Raw genomic sequence first — 23,292 nt, 5'->3', positions numbered from 1 at the left:
TATCCGCACGTAACATTAGATCACGTAGTTACCTTCCCGAGGCCTCTGGGATTCTTTATGGCCTATTCTTATATATTGTGTTACAGTACATTGTTCTCATGAGGCACATTTTTAAGAACTTTCTCTGTCTTGGGGGTAACAGGATCCGAATTTGCAAAAGAGCAGATTTTGCAAATTTACGCGTTTTTGCATATGTCCGTCCTATTCTGAGTTGGACAGAACTTGGCAGAATCTGTTTTTTTTTCTGTGAATTTGGGCGTTTCGGGGCACCAACAATGAGAACAAACGGAACGCCCAGACTTGTGTGTCATGGGAGCGTTGTAAGGGTGTAGCTAAAGCTCTGTGTTATTCCAAGTCCTACATACAGAGGAGGGAGACCTGTTTCTGATGGACCTCTGGCACCTTGCATGGGGATGGTGTAATTGCCAATACTAAAGATGGCGGTCGGTGTGAAATCAGTGAGCTGCGCGGGGTTTCGTCTTGTAGACACACTGATGCTTGCTTTAGCTGAACGGCATCAGCATTAGTATAAGGTGGTGAATCTCACTTCTCTGACTGCCCGCAAATTCCGCCATTTTGCGTGTGACTCAGAATCAGGTCATAGTGTTCTTAGAGACTGATTCCGATCCGGACATGAAGTCGACGTTTTAAGCAGATTGAGCAATTGTCCGCCATTGCGCATACGTATAAGCCGCACTGCGCAGCTATTGAACTGTGATTTTGATCACAAAGAGGATTTACTTGCAAAGTGATTGACAAGTAGTCGCCAATTGTGGGAGGTAATGGGGGGGGGGCTGCAGAACCCAGGCATGATGAGTCCATTTAAACACTTCTTTCCGGGAGTGCATAAATTAGCCACTGCCACCTTGCTTGCAACTGCAGAGCTCTCTGCGTGTCCGGAGAGCCGATATGTCTGCCACAGGTCAGATGTACTCATGTGGATAGGCGCCCAGTCTGAGTCGATGTTTCCGTTATTGCAGGTCGTTGGATGGATATGAGAAGGCAGCAGTGGGCTATATATGGGATGGGATGAAATATATTGCAGCTGTCCCCTATGTTTGTTACTTATGTATCATGCACATTGACGTTTATGTAGGGGGCAAATGTAGGTGACATGCACATGTGCAAGTACAACCTACATAAATATCAATGTGCATGATATATAAGTAACAAAAACATAAGACACCTACACTATATATCATTCCATTGCCTAAATAATTACATATAGTATAGGAGGACCCCTGCAATATATAATAGTGTATGCAGCTCATTGCCATAATATAAAACACATTCAAGTGCCACTGCCCTTACCTGTTTTGCCTCAGTCTTTGGCTGCGCATGGACGCCCTGGAGTTGCTGGAGTCCACCGGACATGGATGGGGGCGGAGCCGTGAGTTGGGAGGAGCTGCTGCAGCTGGGCATTCGCTGCCGCCCTCCTGCGGCCATTTTATTATGGGGAAGCCAGAACTCTGATGCCCGATCGGAGCTCTGCTCGGGGTAGCTGCAGCGCCATGTGGCCCGGTAGGTAGGTTGAGCCGGCCCGGCATAGGGGGACAAAGGACCGGCCCAGCGCCGGTGGCCCAATCATCTCTCTCTAGCTGGGCAGGGACCAGGAGCATCCGCTGCCTGCCTGCTGGGGCTTGGCGGCCCTGGAATACTAAAAATTGCACCGGCTCCCCCCGGCCCAGCCCGCCACTGGGCGTCACTATGCTCAGGTAAACTTCTGAAAACTGGAAATGTACTTCAAAATGACATTAAAAACATTTATGCTGAACATTATAGAATTCAACACACACATATTTCAACTAGATCCTGTAAATTATTGTCTGGATTAGGGTGATACAGTTCAACACAAAGCAGTTTATGGTGTCACACTGCAGGGATTATTGGGACAAGCTACCTAAGATTTATCCAGAGCGCTAAGAGCAAAATGTATGTCCCCCTTCTAGCATAGTCTTAGGGGTAAATTTACTAAGAATCGTGTCTGGTCCGAAATTGCCCAAGTTTAAACACGCACAGCATCACAGGGACACGGGAGAGTTTTGTCAGCTAAAACACTCAAACTTACCAAGAATCGTGTTTTGAAGAATCGTGATTTCCGATGGTGTATGTGATCGTTTTTCTCCCCGTGTTCCCTGCAGCCAAACACACCTGAACATGCAGCCTGCACACATCAGTAAGATACGTGCTGCATGTGTGAGGTCATGGGTTCAATTCCCACCACGGCCCTAACTGTGTGGAGTTTGTATATTCTCCCTGTGCTTGCGTGGGTTTCCTCCGGGTGCTCCGGTTTCCTCCCACATTCCAAAAATATACTGGTAGGTTAATTGGCTCCCAAAAAAAATTAACCCTAGTGTATATGTGTGTGTGCATGTGATAGGGAATATAGAGTGTAAGCTCCACTGGGGCAGGGACTGATGTGAATGGCCAAATATTCTCTGTAAAGCGCTGCGGAATATGTGTGCGCTATATAAATAACTGGTAATAATAATAATAATGTGTGTACTGTGTATAGAAACCTGTAAAAATGTGAACCAAAAAAAAAAATGATGTGGGGGTCCCCCCCATCAAAAGCATAACAAGCCCCATGCTCTCTGAGCTGGTCCTGGTTTCAAAAATATAGGCTCCACTAGTGGGAATGTAATGCCACAGCTAGGGGAACACACTTGTATTCCAGTATCCTGCCACATTAACTATTTTTACCTTTTTGACAGATAAGCAGCTCTCTTATTTATGTACAATTTGTAAAGGCAAAATATGTTATTATTTTACATACCATACAGATTGTTCCTTTATATATATATATATATATATATATATATATATATTTATTGTGTATTCAATATCTTTGACTTTTAAATAGATATTGCTGTTTCTCACATTTCTTTGCACTAACACCGACGCCTTATCTCTCCACTTACATCGCTTGGTACAGCACTTGCACTTTATGTAGTCGCTGTTTTAAAATTTTGTTTTCAAATGATAATATTGAAATATTGTAGATATATTATATATACTGTATTTTCCTCTCTGTTAAATTACTTAATTTATTGCACGGCACTTTCACATATATATGATCAACCTGCTAGTCGCTCTATGGTCAATTCTATGTATATATGTTCATGCTTTTAGTATTTACCAGTACTAATTTATTATTGATTTGAGCTGACGCCCTTACCTTTGGGCCCTATTTCTTGTTGAATTACATGAAATGTGGGGGAGACCTACTAAATATTTGAGGTGGTATCTTCAGTTAATACTTTGGTATAAATTTCTTTGGCGCTTTTTTCCACACATTTTCCTTTACACCCAAACATGCAGCCTGAACACATCAGTAAGATACGGGCAGGCTGCATGTGTGTACTGTGTATAACAACATGTAAAAAAGCATAACAAGCCCCAGGCGCTGTGAGCTGGTCCTGGTTTAAAAAATATGGGGGACAAAATGTAGTGGTTCCCCATATTTAGTGAACCAGCATCAGGCTCTGTGAGCTGGTCCTTGTTCTAAAAATATAGGGAACAAATGGAGTGGGATTCCCCCATATTTTTAGAACCAGTACCAGGCTCCACTAGCGGGAATGTAATGCCACAGCCAGGGGGACAAACTTGACGGGGTCCCACGGCCAAAGCATTCGCAGCCCACACTAGTCAGCCCAGGCCGGCGATCCCTGGGGAGGTGGGAACCACCCCAATAAAGGGGTACCTCTTCTCCAGGGTACCCCAGGCCGGGGCTGAAGCCCAGGGCTATCGCCCGCATCCCTGGGCGGTTAATGCGGGTTTGATAGTGTTAATTAATTTTGTGAAACTAATATTGTCTTTTACAGGGGAACTATGGGTCCCAGCAAGCCTTACCCGCATGCCGGTACCTGTGGAACTACAAGTACCAGCATGGTGGGCATTAAGGGCCTGCTGGTTACTCTAGTCCCCCTATCAAAGTAATATTAAAATAACCACAGTACACACACACACTTGTGAAAGTAAAGTTCTATTACATACTGTACACTCACACTTGTCCCCGGTGTTTAGTCCTCTTCTCCAGTAGAACCCTACTGTTTGGATAAAAAAAATAAAAATCGACAAATCCCAAGCCATAACGGACACAGAAGAGCTGTATGTGTATACCCACGAGGTTTCCTGCACTTGCAAGGCCGCCAGCCAATCAGTGGCTGCTACTATAGTAAGCGGCCGCTGATTGGCTGTGAGTGGCCTGGCTGTCAGTCAACAGGCAGGCCTCTGATTGGCCTATTTGCTAGTACTTGCGAGTTTGGCCGATGGTGTATTAATTTCCATTTGTGATTTAATTTTTGTTTTGCAGAGAGAATCATGATTTCTCACTTGAGTTTGGCTTTAGTAAATTTGCGAGTTTAAAAAAATGGATGGGAGGGTTAGGGGGAGGAGAGGGGAGGGTTAGGGTACTTACAAGCCAGCATCGGGATCTCCTTCTGTCTGGCTTCTCCTGTCGGGATTTGAACCAGTGGCTAAACAGATCCCGTTTTAAGGAGGGGGCCCGTGTGCAGATTCAGGACCTCATTCAGAGCCGCTCGCAAAAAGATAAGTATATGTTAATGTATTCCAGATGAAGGCAAAAAATATTAATACATAATAATATCATCACCATTATTTATTAGCAGTTATTTATGGGATGCATTTAGGATACTGGCGGGCGCTATCACGTCCGCCGATATCCCAACACTTACGTTAACCCCACTACGGAATCCTGACACCTGGCATAAGGAACAAAGGTATGCCAGGTGTCTTAGCGCCTAGTCACGTGTGGGGGGGGGGATAGGTTTAGGGACCCCCGGGGGGACTTAGGGCTAGGCAACCCCCGGGAGGGTTAGGGTAGGGGAAGGGGAATTAAGGTCAGGCACCACTACGGGGGTTAGGATTAGGCACTCCCCCAGGAGGGTTAGGTTCAGGGTGCGGGGAGGGGGGTTTAGGTTTAGGCACTAACGGGGGGAGGTTAGGGTTAGGCACTACTAGCACTTGAGAGGGCTTTAAGATTCCTGGGTGTTTCAGGGTGGAGACTGGGAGGTGATCTGAAGTGATTGTCTTTTCATGGGCGTGTTAGGGGAGTGTCACAGGTGTGTCTGGTCACACTGCTGCGTTCCCAATCACAAATCCAGAGCTTTAGAGGCCATGCTTAGTTGGATAAGATAGCTAGAGTAGACCCTGGGCTACTGCAAATGTTGATGGTGCCATCGATGTTGCGTCGATGTTGGAGTGTTTACAATCTCCGTTGCAAAAATGCACAGACCCTTCAGCCTCAGAGTGAATATCTCACCGCTCGCACACTCCATCAGAAATGGATCTTGTAATGGCACTGCAGTCTGTACGGAGTTTATGCTGTGTGTATATTAGAGATGAGCGGGTCCGGTGATGAGATGAGCGTAACTTCACGTTCCGGGCTTGGATCCCAGTCCAGTTCGGGTTTTCCCGCTTGACTCGGATCCCAAAATGAGGCAAAACGTCAACATCCCGCTGTCGGATTCTCGCGAGTTTTGTATTGTATATAAGTCAATCCCCATGGTGATCGGCGCCATTTGCATGCTGAGTCCCAGGCTGTCAGGACTGTGCTTCATCTGTGTTGTCCAATACAGGGTTGTGCAGGGGTATGCTGTGCTGGGCTTTGTTGTTCAATCCAGGCAGGGTGTGCTGTGCTCTGTCCAGGGGGCTATGTTGCCCATAAAAGGGTTTACTTTGCTGTGGTGGGCTGTGTTGTCAGTCCAGGCAGGGTGTGCTGTGCTCTGTCCAGGGGCCTGTGTTATTTTTATTTATCATTGCTTTGCTAATCCAGGGGTATGCTGTACTGTCCATCAAGGGTTGTGCTGTCTGTCTAGTGTGCTGTCCATCCAATGTGCTGTCCGTCCACGTGCTGTAATAATAATAAAAAAAAGTAACTAATAGTTTTTAAAAGTAAGTTAAAAAAAGTTAATAATCTTTTTTTTCTGCTGTACCCCACACTGTGACGCTGTATGCCATAACTCTCCCCAGTGTATCCAAAACACTCTGACGCTGCTGCCCATATTGTGAGTGACGCTGTAGGTTCATCATACTGCAGTGTATAATTCATAAAGTATGGTGAGGGACCCTGTCGGTCAATAATACCGCAGTTTACGTTGTAAGGGAGAGCGAAGTGTATTCATAAAAAATATTGTGACACTGTAAGTGGAAACGCAGTGTAATATTCAACACATATTGTGACACTGTAAGTGGTAGCATAGTGTATTCATAAAAAATATTTTAACACTGGAAATGAAGTGTAATATTAAACATGTATTATGACACTAAGTGGTAGCACAGTGTATTCATAAAAAAATGTACACTGTAAGTGGTAATGCAGTGTAATATTCAACACGTACTGTGACACTGTAAGTGGTAGCGCAGTGTATTCATAAAAAATATTTTGACACTGTAAGTGGAAACACAGTGTAATATTCAACACATATTGTGACACTAAGTGGTAGTGCAGTGTATTCATAAAAAATATTTTGACACTGTAAGTGGAAACGCAGCGTAATATTCAACATGTATTGTGACACTAAGTGGAAACAGTGTAATATTCAACACGTATTGTTACACTGTAAATGGTAGCGCAGTGTAGTCATAAAAAATATTTTTACACTGTAAGTGGAAACGCAGTGTAATATTCAACATGTATTGTGACACTGTAAGTGGAAATGCAGTGTAATATTCAACACGAATTTTGACACTGTACGTGGTCTCACAGTGTATTCATAAAAAATATTTTGACACTAAGTGGAAACACAATGTAATATTCAACATGTATTGTGACACTGTAAGTGGAAACGCAGTGTAATATTCAACATCTATTATGACACTATAAGTGGTAGCGCAGTGTATTCATGAAAAATATTTTAATATTGTATGTGGAAATGCAGTGTAATATTCAACATGTATTGTGAAACTGTAAGTGGAAATGCAGTGTAATATTCAACACATATTATGACACTGTAAGTGGTAGCGCAGTGTATTCATAAAAAATATTTTGATACTGTAAGTGGAAATGCAGTGTAATATTCAACATGTATTTTGACACTGTAAGTGGTAGGGCAGTGTATTCATAAAAAATATTCTGATACTGTAAGTGGAAAAGTAGTGTAATATTCACCATGTATTGTGACACTGTAAGTGGCAGCATAGTGTAATCATAAAAAATATTTGACACTGGAAATGCAGTGTAATATTAAACATGTATTTTGACACTGAAAGTGGTAGCGCAGTGTATTCATAAAAAATATTCTGACACTGTAAGTGGAAACGCAGTGTAATATTTTACATACATTGTGACACTGTAAGTAGAAATGCAGTGTATTCATAAAAAATATTGTGACACTAAGCAGTGTAATATTCAACATGTATTGTGACACTAAGTCGTAGAGCAGCGTATTCATAAAAAATATTTTGACACTGTAAGTAGAAAAGCAGTGTAATTTTCAAAACGTATTTTGACACTGTAAGTGGCAGCGCAGTGTATTCATAAAAATATTTTGACACAGTAAGTGGTAGCACAGTGCTTTATTCATAAAAAATATTGTGACACTGTAAGTGGTAGCGCAGGGTTTTATTCATTAAAAATATTGTGACGCTGTAAGTGGAAATGCAGTGTGATTTTCAAAATGTATTGTAACACTGTAAGTGGTAGTGCAGTGTATTATTCATAAAAAAATATTGTGACACTGTAGGTGATTGATACCACAGAGTAAAATTTCAAATTGGTAGAAATTGACGTGTGTGCTGTACCCCAATTCATTCTTGTTTGTTGATATAGAGAACGATCAGTTGAGAGGAGAGCAGGAACCACATACTAGTGCTGGAGCTACTGCCAGTGCCACCAGTCATGACTATACTAGTCCATCTATGCCAAATACTAAAGCCAATGCCCAAGGGCATACATGGCTTAAGTCAGGGCATCTAAAATCAAATAAGCAATTTTTTACATTGGTAAAGAAAAAAACATCAAAGGGAATGTTAGCTGCAGAAAGACAGTAAATTGGCTATACCTTTCACCACACGAAGTGGCAAGTAAAGGCTAAGGCCTTGGCCTTTATTTATGACTGGTCGATCTGCGTCTTATGATGCTGACATAGAAATCAAGGATGCTTCTATGGAAGTGCACCTGGATGAGGATATTTGTGTAGCTGATGCTAATAAGGATGTTGATGATGAGGATGTTGATGATGGCAATCAGTTGACGCCATCGTCATTCAATCCCTCCCCTTAACAGAGTCTACATCATCTTTCTTCACACAATATTAATTTGTCCCCGCTGGAATCCACCATTACAGGTGTCTTTGTAATTTGTGGATGTAATTGGTGGAAAAGGTCTTCGTCATGGAATTTGTAGACTTTGTAACAGCCCAGTGGGCTGTTACAGTCATGTAATCTTGCGTTTACTCTGTTCCGCATATCTGTGGTTAAGTGGACAATGGGTACAACGGCATTTTGGAGGACACTAATTACGTTTTTTTAATGTCCCTGTACAGGCTGGGAATTGCTGTTCTAGTGAAGTGGAATCTAGTTGGGATTTGGTAGTGAGGACACAGGATCTCAATTAATTGTCTAAAACCCACTGCATATTGGCGGATATTGGACACACATCTAATACCAGCATAGATGTTATGGCATCAGTGATCCGCTGTGCAACTGGATGACTGCTGTCATACTTGCTCCCCCTTGCAAAGGATTGTTTAACAGTCAATTGTATTTTTAAACTACTAGTAGTAGTCTTCCTAGTCTCCTTCTGTGATGAAGATCCACTTCCAGCTGCAGCAGGCGTAGTCCTCAAGAATTCTTCTGGGGCAAGGATTGATGTGAATGATTTAAAAAATATATATATTTTCTGTAAATGCATCCCCTGCTCCCCTCATAAATTTGCTTTAGAATCAAAAAAAGTAAAAAAAATGTACTACTAATCAAATCTTCCTTTCCCTGCCTTCAACTACATACATACTACAACTCCCTCAGGCCTCTTGAATAATAAAATCATTTGTTTCCTGATGTGCCAAGTAGGAAATTGAACTGCCACAGCTGCTGCAATCTTTGATATGCGGTTGCTGAATGTCGAAAATATCCAGAAAGGTTTATGGCCACAGACAACATCTCCTGCATGCCCCTTTAATTTGAAAAAAATATTATGAACCACCAAGTTGATTTTGTGGGCAAAACAAGGGACATATTGTTCACCCATGCTCTCCCCTCCTCCCTCATAAATTTGCTTCAGAATCAAAAAATGAAATAAAATTTACTACAAATCAACCCTTCCTTTCCCTGTCTTCAACTATATACATACTCCATCTCTCCCAGGCCTCTTGATTAATGAAAATATATGTTTCCTTATGTGCCATGTTTGATGTTGGACAGCCATGTTTTTGTGCCGCCCACTGCTGCCTCAACCAGCTAACTTGATGCAAATGATGTGCCTAAACTGGATGAAAACAATATTGTGAGTTGAGAGGTGGTCAAAATTGACTGGAAACAAGTGGAAATTAATGTTATTGAGGTTAATAATACTGTAGGAACAAAAACAGGCCAAAATTATGTGATTTTAGCTGTTTTTATTCATTTTTGAAAGAAAATACAGATCCAAAACCAAAATCAAAACACGCAAGGGCAGTTTTGGCAAAACCAACTCCAGATCCAAAACATAAAGGAGATACAGATCCAAAATCTAAACCAAAACACGGGGGTCGGCGCACATCCCTAGAGTAAATATCGCTCTTCACTTTTACTGTGCTCTCTCCTGCTTATATACACAAGATGTTTCAGTATGACCTTCCCATATCACAGTGGTCAGTGCCGCCATGTCAGATCAGCCCCCTCACTCTCTAACAGTTTTAGGAGAAACTGAGCAAGCCATCCCATAATACGTGTCAGAACCCCTTCACTAACATCAAAGCAGGTTCTCCCTCCTCCTAATTCTTTGCCTGGTCCCCTCATGCTGTGTGTTTAGTGTCAAGCTGAATCCTCAATCCATCTGTCCCCCTCCTGACCTCTTCCATAAAACATAAGAGTACATTAACGACTCATATAAACAGTGCTTAATTCACTAGAAGCAGAGTGAACCTGTAAGTCATATAAACAGTGCTTAATTCACTAGAAGCAGAGTGAACCTGTAAGGTGTAAGAAGAAATGAGGAGGTGAGTTACAATGGAATCAACAAAGAGTACAAAAAAATACACTGCACACACGGGCAGAGCAGAGCCCGGAGCCAGCCCCAGTGATCAGCGTGTGGTCTAAACAGACCACACGCTGATTCACTGTAAAAAAAAGTAAAAAAAAAAGTAAAATAAACAAACTTACCTGAGTCCAGGGACCAGAGTTTGGGGCTCTGGTGATGTCCTCCCTCCAGTCAGCTGGTCTCCCATGCTGCACTGAGGCCCGTTCATCACCTGACAGGGTCCCAGTGCAGTACGGGATGTCACCTGACCGGAGCTACGGAGGACATCACTGGAGCATCGATGACTGCAGGTAAGTGTAATTAAGGGAGGGGAGGTCACGGTGGTTCCACGATCATGGGGGGCGGAGCTTAGCGCCGGGCGGGGCTTGGCGACAGGGGGTAGCAGTGGCGGCCGGGCGGCGCATGCGTGGGGCGCTTGTCACAGTATTTTTTGCAATAATACCGTGATAAGGCTGCAGAGGGGATTCGCAGGGACAGAGCTTTATCGCAAGCTCTGTCCCTGCAAGGGATTTGTAGTAAATCCCTGTGATATTGCCTGAATTTGCAATGTGAATTTAGTCGGTAATATCACACTACAATCTGCATTACAAATGAGGATTTTAGTAAATAGAGCCCTATGAAAGAAAAACTTGTACCTCTCTCCTTTCTCTTCCCACATAGATGCAGATGGGGGAAAGCGGGTACTAATTACCCAGGCACGGGCTTGTTGGAGGGGCCTACTTCCTCTTATCTGTCAGCAGCCCACGCTGCTGTGTTCTGGGCTGCAGTGGGAAATTGCTGCCACTAAGTAACAGCAGTCTCCTGTCCTCTGACTTTGGGGGAGGCGATCACACTGAGCGCACCTCTCCCCCTGGATTTGCACCAAGGGGCTCACTGCGTCCCCTACCAAATAGTGTTTTTTTTTCTTCTAAAGGGGTGTGGCCACTTCCCCAGTGGTTAGGCTACGCCTCCTGATAGTAATGGGGCCTAGGCCAGCTGTGTACACCCCTGTATTGATGTATCACAGCTTGGAGAGAGATAAAGTGAGTGTAGATAAAGTACCAACCAAAAAGCTTCTAACTGTCATCTTTCAAACTCTGTAACATGACAGTTGGGAGCTGATTGGTTGGTACATTATCTCCGTGCACTTTATCTCTCTCCGAGGCTTAGTAAATAGACCCGACAGCCTATAAAATAGCAGTTAGATGCTGATTGGTTGGTACTTTATCTCTCTTCGCATTAACTTTCTCCAACCTTTGATACATCTACCACTCTCTGTCCAAGTCTATTCCAATATCGACCTATGGGACCTTGGAAATTACACACTGGGGGAGATGTCTCAAACCTTCAAGAGAGATAAAGTGGAGAAGTTGAACCTAGCAACCAATAAGCTTCTATCATTTATCTAGCAGAGGCTATGAAATGACAGCTGAAAGATGATTAGTTGTTTTGAGCAACTTCTGCACTTTATTCTCTTTATGGTTTGATACACCTCCCCCTTTAGGGGCAATTCAATGAGCCGCAATGGCCATGAAGTGCCATGAATTGGCAATGTCGGTGCTCCCTATTTTACTGTGATATGCGCAGCCACACATTGCGGAAAATATGAATAAAGCCTTTTGTCTTTTGGGTTTAATTTCTGCCTAACAGAGAAAGTGCCCAGCAATGGTAAGACGAGTACAGTAACTGCGTTCTCACTTAAGCATCGCAGGCCCCTGGAGACACGACATACTTAAACCTGGATACATGCCTAGCTGCTCGTCTTAGGAGGTGTATCTGTGAAGGGTACTGACTGCCATGTCTGTATAATACATAGTCGCAGCCAACAATTTGCATTATTTTTTGGATCTTGGAATACTGCACGAAAAAGAAAATTCTCATTTATTTTTAAAGGGGTAAACAACGGATGTGTGTTTATATTTAATTACGTTATATATAAAAAGGCAGCTTTTCACTTTAATAAATGTCTATCCACTATTCTTTCTTGTGTATGTGATACTACTTTATGTAATTAAACTGTGTAGTATATGGTAATGCTGCATATATAATATTTACTATTAGCACTGTCAAGTACTGTTGGGTGTAAGCACACACATTGCTGGAGCAAAGACTACTATTTTTGAGTTAACTAACGTGTGACTCACTCAACATACACGTCTAACATAAACGCCTAACATATACACACAGTACACTCTTCTGTAACAAAATGTTAACGCCTACACTCAGGGGTGAAGTCAATTGGCTGCAAGTTCCTCGCACCCATGAGTAAGTAAGTACAGGTGCGATGAACTTTGCCAGTGTTTCTATGCCCTTCAAACGGCAATTTGCTCCCTTCGCACCTAATGGATTGGCCCCTCAGATATAAATTTATTCAACTCAATGGCCCGGAGAGAATAGGCCAACATAGTCACTGCTATAAAGCATATTCAGGTTTGTTAGAATATAATACTAATGTGGCACCCCACCAACACCCTGTGTTCCTACCCACGCTGATGTGCCTCTATGATAATTTAAAATATTAATGTGACTCCTGCCATTGTCTAATATAGGCCATGACTGGTTTCAGTAAGGTTCAGGGACTATTTGCACTGCCCCTTCAGCGGTGCTGGACGTTAGGGGACCAGTGAGTACTGTAGCAGGCTCAAGGATTTGAACTAGAGGAAAATGGCACTTGGTGAGGTAGCTAGACAGGAGAAGGGGCTGCGCTGCCTTGATGATTACCTGAGGGCTGCGGCCGTACTCCGGGACAAGCAGCGGAGGTCTCCGAGGCGGGGAATATCCGGTGGTACCAAGTTGTGTCATCCGGGGAGGCTCCTGAGAACAATCAGCCTAAGAAGGGTATGTCAGATGACCCCTAAGGGAGTGCCTCAGGTGGAGCTGTGGAAATATAGAGAGACTGAGCTTGTAAAGGAGCCGGAGTGTGAGAGCTGATACCGGAGGGGTAAGAAAAGCTGCTGCAACCTCAACAAATAGACACTCAGTGACATTAGGGCCTATTAACTGGAGGCCTACAGCTGTCCACCGTTACATATGCACAGCAGTCCCTGCAGAGATCAGCGTGGGGTTTATAGACTACATTCATAATAGTAAGATTAACCCCCTGATACCGCATAATGGAGGTTAGGTACAACAGTTACCAGCAGTGTTAGGGCGACGCTTCAGTGCCAGCACCTGTAATACTATGAGTATGAACTAAGGTTGCTAAGCAGAGAAGGAACTGACTGTAATACCAACACCATCTCAGCAGGATAAGTTACAGAGGATTACAGTATTGCATTAAATACAAACAAGTACTGTAGCTGGAGCAGTTTAAGAACTGTTCTTCATATCCCGGGCAACGAAGGGTGCACCCTATTAACTATTTCAGCGCTGAACTAGCAGTGTATGAGACATGTAAAGTGCAGTAGTGTGAGGAAAACATTTTCCTAAAAAGGTGTATAGAAAAGTAACACAAGTTTGCAATTGTATTCTTGATGTAAACTTATCCGTCTATCATACTCACGTGAGGTTTTTTTGTATATATTTTAGAGATGTTAAGGGAATTACAAAATCAGTCATTTGTTAATTGCCACTAGAGCATACTTACCCATTTATAGTTTGCAGGTTCGAAGTCCAGACTTCGCTAGTGATCTGCAGGTTCCTGAAAAATAAAATAAACAAGAGTGTTAAGGTGTGTGTTACTGTCTACTGAAATGCATTGTTGATATATGCCAAGTGTTTCTTTGTTCTTGCAAAGTATAATAAACATAAGAAAGGATTCACTATTGCCATCTTTACTGCTATACTATATTGTATGATTACATTGTGAATAAACCCATAGTATAGGGTATCACACTAATGTGTCTAGAGGGCCTATACATGATGTTAATTATCGGACCCCGTTAATTAACATTCTAACTCTCCGCGGAATCCGGAGCAATTCATCATTGCTCCGGCACGGTGAAAGCTGATGCAAAATCAGCTGTCCCCGTGAGCAGCTTCACTGCTCTTTTGACCTCCATTATCATCTCTATGCTGATGATACTCAGATCTACCTTTCCTCACCTGATCTTTACCTCTCTCTACTGACTCGTATCTCTAACTGTCTCTCTGCTATCTCTTCCTGGATGTCCCAGCGATTTCTCAAACTTAATATGTCTAAGACTGAGCTGATCGTCTTCCCACCCTCCCACATAACATCATGTCCAACTATTTATTTATCAATAGATGGCATAACTATCTCATCTAGTCCCAAAGTGCGTTGTCTTGGAGTCATCCTGGGCTCTGCCCTCTCCTTCAAACCACATATTCAGAACCTCTCGCAGTCCTGTCGTTTCCATCTCAAGAATATTTCCAAGATCAGACCCTTTCTCACCCAGAATGCCACTAAAACCCTCATACATTCACTGGTCATCTCCAGATTGGACTACTGTAACCTCCTCCTATCTGGCCTCCCCAAATCCCATCTCTCTCCTCTCCAGTCTGTGCTCAATGCTGCTGCTCGGCTCATCTTCCTCTCCAAATGCTCTACATCTGCCTCCCTCTCTTACAAGCCCTCCACTGGCTCCCCTTCCCTTTCAGAACCCAATTCAAGGTTCTCACACTCGCTCACAAAGCCCTCACCCAATCCTCTCCCATTTACATCTCTGATCTCCTCTCCCTTCACTCTTCTGTCCGCCCTCTTCGTTCACTTAATACACACCGCCTTTCATGCCAATTCATTACTTCCTCCCACTCCCGCCTTCAAGATTTTGCCCGCACTGCTCCCCAACTTCAAACTCCCTCCCTCTCCCCATCAGACTCTGCACCTCTCTACAATCTTTCAAACGAGCTCTTAAGACCCACTGCTTCTTTAAAGCCTTCCAGCTCTTATCCTAACTTGCTGCTACATCTTCCTTCCTCCCCGCCTACCCCATCTGTGTCACTCCTGTTCATCTGCCCCTCCCTTAAAGAATGTACACTCTTTCGAGCAGGGCCCTCTGCCCTCTTGTGCTTCTCCCTACTGTAATTTAATTTATCTCGTACTCCCCACTAGGGCAACCAACACTTGGCAGCTTATGTGGGCGTAAAGGTCGCTAATATAGCAATGTTTATTATACATGTCCATGTCCTGCTTTGTATTGTACTGTAAGTCACTGGTTACTTATTTGTCCATGTACTTTGTAAGGCGCTGCGGAACACTTGTGGCGCCATATAAATAAATGATAATAATAATAATAGGAGATATCTGTGATACTAGTGTGTGGGGACAGTGAGCCATTCCACGAGAGGAAGGTAAGTAGGAGATATCTGTGATACTAGTGTATGGGGGCAGCGGGCCATTCTGCGAGATGAAGGTAAGTAGGAGATATCTGTGATCCTAGTGTATGGGGACAGCGAGCCATTCCGCCAGAGGAAGGTAAGTAAGAGATATCTGTGATACTAGTGTATGGGTACAGTGGGCCATTCCGCGAGACGAAGGTAAGTAGGAGATATCTGTGATACTAGTGTATGGGGACAGCGGGCCATTCCGCCAGTAGAAGGTAAGTAGGAGATATCTGTGATACTACTGTATGGGGACAGCGGGCCATTCCACCAGAGGAAGGGAAGCAGGAGATATCTGTGATACTAGTGTATTGGGACAGTGGGCCATTCCGCCAGAGGAAGGGAAGCAGGAGATATCTGTGATACTAGTGTATGGGGACAGCGGGCCATTCCGCGAGAGGAAGGGAAGCAGGAGATATCTGTGATATATCCTGCTGTACCTTCTTGATGAGTGGCCCGATAACTTAATTTTTACAATTGCAGATGAAAATGTTGTTATTTTTTTTCACCTGCTTTTGTAAAAATGAAGTGATGATGAATAGGCCCCTATGTAAGAAAGTATCTGCTAGAAAGAGCTCTGATCTGTTCTCCACATTCTGAAAACTTTGCTGGGTGCATGGTGCCCCCACTTAGGTGCCTCACGCTGCAATGCCACTGTGACATAAGAGGCTGTAGGACAGGAAATAGCTGCATTGATGAAGCTCCCTTCATCATGCATGGAAAGTGACAGGTAAATTCCTTACAGATGTGCTTTTGCCAGTGATTCAGAGACCCCAGAATCCACATGTGCCCCCAGAAATTCCACCAAGCTACTAACACCCGCAGGGAGAGAACATCAGAGGGCTATACAAATCTCCTTACAATCTCCCTAGCAGACAACCTGTCTAATGCAGTTACGGACATTGCTCAAAACAACCTAGAGCGACTATGACTTTGATAGGAAGATGAAATGACTTTGAATAATGTTGCTTATATAATATGAATATATTGGAGAATCTGTGACGGCGAAGCTTTTGATGACCCCCCCAAAATTAAAATACGGAAAGTTTAAAAGTTTAATCCAACTGACGTATATTTTCCTTATACTACCTACCTGATTACAGAGAAACATGCACTTTATTCCCGGGTCTTTGCTGTAAGCTGATATGATGACATTATTTGAATGAGATTCTGACATCTGGTTTTCCCATGCTCTCCTGAACACCTGGCTGATTATAATGTGATAGATCGTTAGAGCAGAGGTTCCAAACTCCGCCATTATAGTCCAGGCTCTCAGGCTATCCATGCTTGAGTCCAGATGGTTAATCAAACTGACTGAGGTAGTAATTCAGTCACCTACACTCAAGCATGGATATATTTAAACCTGGACTGTAATGACGGAGTTTGGGAACCTCTGCACTATACTGTAGTATAACCTAGTGGTTCCCAAACTTGGTGCTCAAGGCTCCCTAACAGTCAGGGCCCGGAGAGATCGGTGGGGCCAGGGTGACAGCGCAGCAGATATGCACCGGCTGTCAGGAGAAAGAGCGCCGCCGATGACATTTCAAATATGGCACCGGCCATGAACCAATCACAGCTCACAGACTGGCAGCCAATCAGGAGCGGCTGCTGTCCGCAAGATGTGATTGGCTCGTGGCTGTTGCCATATTTGAAATGTCGGCAGCGTATGTGATTTTAATTTACAGCAGTATTCTCCCCTATATTTCTGTATTTGAATTTGTAAAGTTTCATATATATATTTATATATTGGTAGGGTCAGGGCCGTAACTAGGGTGGTGCGACCTGTGCCTTGGCACAGGGCACCGCAGGGCAGGGGGCACTGTTCGGGCCTGTCAATTTTCCTGTTTATTATCATTCTCATTTGTAGCTTCCTCTTCTTTTATCCCCAGCATCTCCTGGCCTCTCCTATCTCTTCCCTGGCCCTTCCCATGAGGCCATGGCCCTTTTTCAGGTGCACTATCTTATGTCCCTATTTAAAAATGGGTGAGGGGGGCGCCAATGCTCTCTCTGGCACAGGGCACCAAAAAAATCTAGTTAAGGCTCTGGTTAGGGTGCTTTGGTAACCAAGTTTGGGAAATGCTGGCTTCTGTATTGTAATGTACTATTATTAGGTGTCAATAGAGCCCGAGAGAAACAGAACCCGGGAAATGTCAAATACTGTAAGTATGTACACTTGAAACTTTTGAGCCAGTTCGATGGGCTGGAACATGTTCTCAGTACAATTTGCAATTTAAATCTTGCATTTGGGTTCACAGATCGGGCATGCTATTTGAGGTTCGCCATTAACATTTGAGGTTCACTGTTACAAGTAAAACCCATAAAAATGCATCAATTTAATCTCAAACGTGTTTAAATTGGTTTGTACTGGTTTGTACCAGTGCTCCAAGTGTGCCAGTATGTAACGGTATGGCGTACCGGTACTTAAAGCAATAAACATTTTTTTTTTCTCTAGTTACCCGCCGCTACTTTCAGTGACTGAAACTGCCCACAGGCTGTCAGTCACTGGAGGATAGCCCCTAAAGCCAGCCGCAGTGTGTGTCTATGCGGCTGGCTCAGTGAAAAGGCTGGAGTCTGCAGTGTGCCGCTGACCGCCCGCTCTCACCCCCCTGCCTGCCCGCGTGTGCCAGGAGCGGTCCCCTGACAGAAGGACTCTGCAACATCAAAGCTGAAAAGTCCAGCCTTGTGCCCAAGAACCCCCGTCCCCCCTCCCACATGTGGGGTGTGGGGTGCCTGGCTGCCGCTCGACTGTGCCGGGTGCATGGCCCCCGGAGTGGGTTGGAGGTGTCAGTTAATGAGAGTAGTAGGGATGGACATAGGGCCTGATTCAGAGCCGGATGCTATTAGCGGACGCTCGTTCTAAAAAAGGGGCCGGATATTTAAATTGAGCGCTCGCTCTTTGCTGTGTGTTGACGCCTCTATGTCTGAGCGAGCGAACGAAAAATGCGCTCGCTATTTTGTAAAGACGCCCCTTTGCCGTTCGCATCACACGTCATCTCCGGTATTTATTAGATTAATCGGGAACATCGAAAGGCATCTGAACTGTTTGCCGTGCTTGTGGTAGGATTTTCTTTCCCCTAATACTGCGAGCAGTTCAGGCTAAAAGACAACCAAGTGACGCCCTTTTGACCGTTAGGCACGCCTACATTCGGATCTCCACTCCCCCGTTTTCAAGCACCTTCCCCTGTTACCACCCACAAACGGTACATTCTGTCAATCAATTTAGCAGCCCCTCGCTGTTTTACGAGCGCACGATTTCCGACCGCAATGACTGGTTTGCGCATGCGCATTACGACCCATACGCATGCGCAGTTGTGCGAACATCGCTCAGAGCGAACGAGCGGCCGCTTACGAGCGGCTCTGAATCAGGCCCATAGTTGGTTAGCAACCATCGATGTTTCCGATTTAATCGGAAATTAAAGTACTTTTTACATTGAAGAACAGAAATTCGATGGTTGCCAGCCACTGAATACAGCTTTCTGATGCCCATCCACATGCTGGCTGTGGGGGGAGCACACGCCGCTGCTATGCAGAGCAGCGGGTGAGCAACAGGAGAATATATGCCGTGCACATGGGCACGGCATCTCTTCTTAGTGTAGGGAGAGCCTGGTGGCCCTCATAGTGACGTAAACGGGACTCCACCCCCTTTCCACCTAGGCTCCACACCCTTTTCGTCCGTAAGTATAATTATCGCGATGGTTATACTATTTAATGGTTGCGATGCGATGGCTAGTTGCCATTGCATCGCAGGATTTGATTTTGGAAGCCCAGCATTCGATGCCGGGCTTCCCATGTCCATCCCTAGAGAGGAGTAAGGTAATGGAGGGGGATGAGACAGTTAATGTAGGAGGTGGGAGGAGTCAGATAATGGAGGGGATGGAAGGAATCACTGGAGTGGGTGGGAAGTCATGAAATCAAGAGGCCGAGAGGAGCCAGCTAATAGAGGCTGTCTGATCATTCAGGTGGTAGAGGGGAATGAGAGGACAGATAATGGAAGATGTGGGAGGAGTTAGACAATGTATGCGGGAGAGAGGAATTAAGTAATGGAGGGGGATGAGAGGAGTCAGATAATGGCACAAAACCTCTGAACCACTGTCCGCCCTCTCGCGTATGTCGGAAATGGGAGACTGTAAGTATGCTCCCAACCACAAGTCCACTCCAGAGGCCACTGACTGGCCACAAACCATTTGCATAGGCTGCTGCTCAGCCATAAATCCGAGCTAGATCCCAGGCCACAAATTATCTCACGGCAACTGCACAGCCACAAATCCAAACAGTCAATTCCTAGCCACAAGTCTGCTACAGGGGCTGCTTCCTGTCAGCAAATTGTACCAGAGGCCTCTGCACAGCCACAAATCTGCTTGAGGCCATTCTAGGCCACAGGTCCACTCCAGAGGCCATTCATTTCCAGAGGCCATTCCTGGCCACAAATCGTCTCTGTAGGCTGCTGCTCTGCCACAAATCCACTCTAGAGGCCACTTTCCGGCCACAAGTCCAGTCCAGAGGCATCTGTCTGACCCCAAATCATCTCAGCGGTCACTGCAAATCTGCTCCAGAAGCCGTTCTAGGCCACAGGTCAACTCCAGAGGCCCCTATCTGGTAAAATTTGATCTCAGAGGTCACTGCACAGCCACAATTCTGCTCCAGAGGCCATTCCAGGCCACATTTCTGCTACAGAGGTTGCGGTTGGGCCGCAAATTGTCTATATGGGCTACTGCTCAGCCACAAATCTGTTCCAGATGCCACTTTCTGGTCACAATTCCGCTCCAGAGGCCACTGCCTAGCCACAAATCATCTACATAGCTCAGCCACAATTCCGCTCCAGAGGCCACTGCCTAGCCACAAATCATCTAAATAGCTCAGTCACAAATCTGCTCCAGAGGCCATTTTACGGCCACGAGTCTGCTCCAGAGGCCACTGTCTGGTCACAAATTGTCTCCAGAGGCCATTCCCAATGCAAGTCTGCTCCAGAGGCTGCTGCTGGGCCAAAAATCATCTGAAAGGTCACTTCACAGCCACAAATGCGCTCCAGAGGCCATTCACGGCCACAAGCTCACTCCAGAGGCCGCTGCCTGGTCATAAATCATCTTCATTGGCCTCTGTTCACCTACGAATCCACTACAGAGGCCATTTCTTGGCCACAAGTTCACTCCAGAATGTAGTATGTGGCTATAGTGGACATAACAAAATCCATGAAACATGAGATTCTAGAATTTTTTTAATTCAGGACTGGAGTTAGATGTGTGGGTTCCCTAGACAATGCCACACAGAAATTTTGCCCTCGGGCATTGCGTCTCAGCCTTCAATCTTTTGACCTTAGCAGGTGTCAGAGGCATCCTTGCATGGTGCTTAGGTCTGACATTATAGCCAAGTGCCACACGCCTAGCTCATTACAGATATGGAGGAGCTACATTTGGTAGTTCCACAGATAAGATGCTGCCGGCTGCTTTATCTCCATGTGGTGCCCCTTAACCATTGGTATGTATCTTTTGCCCTAATTGTAGCTGCAGCTGTGATAATATGGGATCCCAATATATAATTAAACAGTCATAGTTTCAGGCCTCTGTGTTTAGCCTGCTGGCCTTGGTGCTTGGTGAACGCTGTATTCTGATTCATTTGTGCACGTCCAGTCTGGTCTATGGTCTCCTATCCTCTGCATCATCTATTGGTGATGTTTGTGATGCTTTGGAACCTTTGAAGAGTTTTAGAGAGACACCACGAGAAAGAAACCTTGATGAGCTTCAAGATACTCCTCCTGCCCGTAAGTAGAGTACACACCCAGTGAAGTTTTTTTTCATCACTTTGTGAAAAAAATTGTGATATTGTGGTTGGATCTGTAGGGAGTTTTTAAAGAAACCCAGATGTGAATTCCCCCAATTGCGTAAGTGAGTTGGGGTGTGTACTTCCATTACTTCTGATTTGGGATCGGCGTTGTATGCATTTCTGTATTGTGGAGATACTCTTACAGGAAGATTTATCTAATAGATGCTATTCTCGTGTTTTTTTGCCTTTTATATGGTTTCCGGATATATACAACATTGAGGAATTCAGCAGAACTTGACCTTACATGGAAATTTGGGACTGAAATAAGGAATCAAAGGAGACTATAAAAAGTTTAACTTTATGACTTTCTTTCAGCTTTTGCATATGCATTAGTTTATTTATTTTTTTCTATTTATATGATTTCCAGCGCCTTCTTCAAATTCAGAGTACTTTTTGTGTACTTAAACACCAATGTGTGCACAGATAAAGTACATACATGTAGATGTTCAAGTATTTGTCACCTACTGTATATTAATAATTATTATTATTATCCTTTATTATATAGCCCGCCATGTCTGTGCTGTGGTGTGGCTGCATCTATCCCAGCGTATTTCAACCACTGTGCCGTGGCATACTAGTGTGCCGTGAGCGTTTGTCAAGTGTGCCGCGATGATCAGCTCAGCGCACTTGTACTGTAGTGTGTTTTATTCCTGTGCAGGCCAATGCAGTGTGTTTTATTCCTGAGGAGGCCAATGTAGTGTGTTTTATTCCTGTGTAGGCCAATGCAGTGTGTTTTATTCCTGAGGAGGCCAATGTAGTGTGTTTTATTCCTGTGTAGGCCAATGCAGTGTGTTTTATTCCTGAGGAGGCCAATGTAGTGTGTTTTATTACTGAGTAGGCCAATGTAGTGCGTTTTATTCCTGAGAAGGCCAATGTAGTGCGTTTTATTCCTGAGGAGGCCAATGCAGTGTGTTTTATTCCTGAGGAGGCCAATGTAGTGCGTTTTATTCCTGAGGAGGCCAATGTAGTGTGTTTTATTCCTGTGGAGGCCAATGCAGTGTGTTTTATTCCTGAGGAGGCCAATGTAGTGTGTTTTATTCCTGAGGAGGCCAATGTAGTGTGTTTTATTACTGAGTAGGCCAATGTAGTGTGTTTTATTCCTGAGAAGGCCAATGTAGTGCGTTTTATTGCTGAGGAGGCCAATGCAGTGTGTTTTATTCCTGAGGAGGCCAATGTAGTGCGTTTTATTCCTGAGGAGGCCAATGCAGTGTGTTTTATTCCTGAGGAGGCCAATGTAGTGTGTTTTATTCCTGAGGAGGCCAATGTAGTGTGTTTTATTCCTGTGGAGGCCAATGTAGTGTGTTTTATTCCTGAGGAGGCCAATGATGTAGTGTGTTTTATTCCTGAGGAGGCCAGTGTAGTGTGTTTTATTCCTGAGGAGGCCAATGTAGTGTGTTTTATTCCTGTGGAGGCCAATGTAGTGTGTTTTATTCCTGAGGAGGCCAATGATGTAGAGTGTTTTATTCCTGAGGAGGCCAATGTAGTGTGTTTTATTCCTGTAGAGGCCAATGTAGTATGTTTTATTCCTGTGGAGGCCAATGTAGTGTGTTTTATTTCTGTGGAGGCCAATGTAGTGTGTTTTATTCCTGAGGAGGCCAATGTAGTGTGTTTTATTCCTGTGGAGGCCAATGTAGTGTGTTTTATTTCTGTGGAGGCCAATGTAGTGTGTTTTATTCCTGAGGAGGCCAATGTAGTGTGTTTTATTCCTGTGGAGGCTAATGTAGTGTGTTTTATTCCTGAGGAGGCCAATGTAGTGTGTTTTATTCCTGTAGAGGCAAATATTTGTGTATATCTTAATCATACTGCCTACTTTTTTCTTTCTATTCCCGGGAGAAGCCCGTATAAGAGAAGCAGGAGGGTGGTGACGGGGGCGGCACCTAATTATTGGAGTCATTAAGCCCTGCCCCCTCAAGGTAAATTGCTGCGATTGGCTCGAATGTAAATAGGGGGCGGAACCAAATTATGCTATTCATGAAGAATCACGTAATTAAGCCACACCCCTACGCGGA

This window comes from Taudactylus pleione, unplaced genomic scaffold (assembly GCF_031769625.1).
Source record: "Taudactylus pleione unplaced genomic scaffold, aTauple2 ptg000074l, whole genome shotgun sequence".
NCBI lineage: Eukaryota > Metazoa > Chordata > Amphibia > Anura > Myobatrachidae > Taudactylus > Taudactylus pleione.
Note: the sequence above shows the minus strand (reverse complement) of the source record.